Source organism: Neophocaena asiaeorientalis, unplaced genomic scaffold (assembly GCF_003031525.2).
Source record: "Neophocaena asiaeorientalis asiaeorientalis breed wild unplaced genomic scaffold, Neophocaena_asiaeorientalis_V1.1 scaffold87, whole genome shotgun sequence".
Lineage (NCBI taxonomy): Eukaryota > Metazoa > Chordata > Mammalia > Artiodactyla > Phocoenidae > Neophocaena > Neophocaena asiaeorientalis.
This window is the reverse complement of record NW_020175432.1, coordinates 2,857,561-2,861,710: the sequence shown is the minus strand read 5'-3', so window position 1 is coordinate 2,861,710 and position 4,150 is coordinate 2,857,561.

Below are 4,150 nucleotides of genomic sequence, written 5' to 3'. Positions count from 1 at the left end.
ATCCATCCATTTTGGGGGTGCTGGCCCGAGGACACCCCAATTGCTGCTTAGTCACTGTGCCTAGTCTAATGTCCCCCAGGGCGTCAGGGGGCGTGCGTGTTTGTGTGTGAGGGACCCCCGGGCGCGGTGGGGTCTAAAGCGAGCGTTCACATGAATTCAAAGCCGTGTTCAGCCAAGCCACAACTGGGGAAGGTCATGGGGGTGGTTGCAGCCCACAGCCCAGGGGTCACGGGGGCGGAGGTGCTGCCGGGAGCCGTAGCAAGGGAGAGCGGAAATGCTCACGTAGACACGTCTAGTTTTCTGAGCTGTGGCGGTGTCTCCTAATGGCTTCCCAAAGAGCAGGCACGCCTGCATTGTGCCCACCCCACCTCAGAGTCTCTGTGGGACCCCTGGGGTGAGTGCCGAGGATGCTGATCCTTTCTGTTTCAACAGCTGTTGTTTTGTTTCTCATTTGGGATGGAGAGGGGGAAGGGCTGAGCAGACCCTGGGACCCCAGGTTCCCCCGACAGCCATCTTGTACTCAGCCTGGACGTGCAGACTCAGGTGAAACGGGAGCACTCAAGGAGGCCCCACCCTGGAGGGCCGAGCGGCCCTCTGCCCTGGGATCCAGTTCAAGGGACTCTCAGTTCAATTTCCTCCTCCTCATTGTTTTTTATTGTTGTTGTTTATTTTCTCCTTTTAAGGAATCATGAAGCTAAGAAAAGTTTTGTGCTTTGGGGGTTGATGGACAAAAGTTCTAGCTGATTAAATATGGTCTAACTTATTGATACTGGTTTTTTTTTTTTCCTTTTAATATTGTACTGTGGAGAAAAACTTTTGAGCCATGGAGTTGGTGTTTACAAGAACTTTTCACTTTTGCCAAAATGTTACAATTGAAAGGCGTCTGCATCTTTAGTTTCCTAATGTTTTCTTAGAAGAACTGGTGTCCTTTTTGTACACTAAACAGGTGAATGCTGATTTTTTTCAACCTACAATAAATTTCACTGAACTGAACCTATCGGCCCAAGCTGGAAGTGTATGTGTCATTCCCTGGGGGTGGGCGGCTGGTTCTGTGTTGGGGTGGGTTGGGGTGAGGAGGCATGGTGATGGGCGGGGCACAGGCTAGTACTGCCAGAGCCACTGCCCGGGAATGAGGCGGGCAGGTGGAGGGCTGAGCTGAGGCGGAGGGCCCTGCAGGTAGGTGCCAGAGCAGGAGGCCAGACAGCCTGGTCATGGGTGAGAAATGTCAAGAAATGGGAGGTGGAAGCAGCGGGGAGCCATGGCCGGTGTATGAGAAGGGCAGTGCCCCCGTGGAGTGTGCAGGGTGGGCTGTGCCAAGCAGGGGGGTCCCCGGGGCTCCCACAGGGCCAAAGCCCCCAGTAGGGGGGCCACATGGGGCAAAGGGAGTGCCCTTATTTGGGGTAACAAGCTGTGACTGACTGATGAAACGGCAATGAGTAACGGCACTGCTTGATTATTCCTCCCGGGCCACACGCTGGGGTGGGGGGGTCCCCTTGCCCCCCCCATGGGGACACGGACACCAAGGCCCAGTGGAGCCCCACTGGCTCAGGACACCAGCCGGATGGCCATCCTTGCCCCTTGTTCTAGGTGAGGAGAAGGCAGGGGGCAGGTTCTACCCTCCAAGGACACAGTGGGGGGGAATGTTTATTTTAGGAAGGAAAAGCAAAGAATAAGACCAGGATTAAAGGGGTCCAGGGGTCAGGGACTGTGGGCCTTAGCCTCTCTGGTGGCCCTGCTGGCCAGTGGCCTTGGCCTGAGTTCCGAGGCGGCCCAGGAATCTGAGGGGCGCGGGAGGGGAGGTCAGGCAGGCCCCATGGGGCAGAATGTACCCTGCTCCCCAGGCGGCCTGTCCGTGCTGTTCTAAGGGGTAACGATGTCCCTGCCGCCACAGCCCCGGGCCCAGGGCCGACACCTGCCTCCTTCGGCCTCCCGCGCCTCAGCCTCGCGTTGCCTACCCGCCTCCCCCACGGCCCCCACACTGCCCCATGGCACCATGGCCACAGGCGGTTCCCTGACCGTCCTTTCCCGAGCCGACGGCACCTGAGTCCAGTCCCTCAGGGGCCCAGCAGGGTCTTCCCACCCTCACGACCTGCACCGTGGCCAAGGGGCTTGGGGTCACCCACCGGCCCCTGCCACTTGCCAGACAGCAACATCCTGCACCCAGATCCTGTGGCCCCTCCTGTGCACCGGGCTCCATCTGGGCGCTGGCACTCAGCAGTGACCTCAACAGCTTTGCCCTTGCCCTCGGAAGCCTGCGGTCTGGTGGATCGGGGGTCTCCAGTCGCTCACTGCTCACCGCCAGGCAGCACACTGACCCCGTGTCACACACCCAGGCGGTCCCCGCAATGGCCTTACAGCACCAACTGACAGCTTGGAATCAAAGCAGCCACGTCCCTCCCAGCTGCCCCAACACTGACCCTCCAGGGACCCTGCCCGGGTCCGCTCTGCCCCCACCACCCTCCTGCCAGCACCTCCCACAGGTTGTCCTGTGAGTGCTGGGGTTTCCCAGGGCTGGGTCTTTGGGGACCTTTCTGTACCCATTCCTGTGACGTCACACACAGCCTGAAGGTACAGCCTCCCGCAGATTCTCCGACACCAACTGGAGGTCCAACAGTTCCATTATCAGGTCTGGCATCAGACCCCACAGGTGAAGGGGCTCAGGCCCCCACTTCAGACACCTGCCACAAGTCCCTGGCCACCCAGACTTCTGACCAACCCGCTATAAATCAGGGGTTCCCTCCCGCCCCCTCAGGGGTTTGGTGAGTTGCTAGAATGGCTCACAGTGCTGAGGAAAACACTTCAACAGCCGAATGGAGGAGAAGCCAAGGGCAGGGTGTGGGGAATGGTACAGGGCTGCCATGACTCCTCCAGGTGGGCCACCCTCCCAGCACCTCCATGTGTTCCCCCGAATCCTGTTGTTTAGGGGTTCTTTTTACAGAGGTTCCATTACATAGGCATGATTGAGTAAATCGCTGGCCATCGGTAATTTTTTTTTTCTTCTAATTTTTGGCCGCACCACACAGCATGCGGGATTTTAGTTCCGCGACCAGGGATCTAACCCTCGTCCCCTGCAGTGGAAGGGCGGAGTCCTAACCACTGGACCACCAGGGAAGCCCTTGGCCATTGGTGACTGAACTCAATCTCCAGCCAGGAACCGGGGACAAAACCCAAATATTTATTATAAGGAATTCCCTGTCCCCAGCCCTGAGGGTCTGCCCTGGTCCTCAAACTGCCTCCCTCTCCCTCACACCCAGCCCCGTTTCATCTGCCCCTGAAACCAGTCCCCCAGGTTTTTGCCTGGGCAGCTGCTCTTCAGATCGTTGATAGGAGATGTCTGATTATCTCAAGACCCCTTCCAGCAGCCACCTCCTCCAAGCAGTCTGCCCTGCCCACCCCTGCCTCTTAGGTCCCTCTGGCTGGGAGTGCCCCAAGTCCACTTCTGAATCCCCTACACTGGGGTCCCTTGAGGGCAAAGCCTGGACCAGAGTCTTAGAGCCCCCACTCCCCAAGGCCAGGCTCTGACCAAGTTTCCTGCAAACGTTCCCAACGATCCACCTTTTGGGCCAGCTCCAGCGGTGGAAACTTTCCAGCCGGAGGAGGCCGCTTGTTTTGGAAAGTTCCTGGGGGAGCCGCCCCCGCCCGCCTGCCGAGTTCCCACGCTCCTTTATCACTGGGCGCTTAGAGGGGCTCAGTGCTTTGCAGGCCTAGCTCCTCCCAGCTGGCCACCTCTGCCCTGCCCATCCGCTTCCCTCCTTTCCCCACAGAACAGTCTCTCCCCCTGCCCCCACTCCAGCCCGGCCCTATCAAGCCCTCCTGCTATAGGTGAGGACACCGAGAACTCGAGGACTCGCCGCCACCCCCGCTCCATGCGAGCCCTGTGGGGGTGGAGTGCCTGGTGGGTGCTGCTGCTCAGGAAGTGGGAGGAGGAGGCAGCCTGGGCTGGAGGAGCGTCTCGCGTTGAAATCCGAATCCTGACTTAGTCTTCTGCCTCAGTGTCCCGTGCCTCAGTTTCTCCAGAGACGCGCCCCCTGGTCCCCCTCACGCAAAGAATGAGCTTCCTAGCCTAGCTCCACCTCCTGCCTTGTGGTTGGGGCCTGGCGCTCACTTACAGCCTTAAAGTCCTCTTTTGTAAAATGGGGATAAGCGGCCG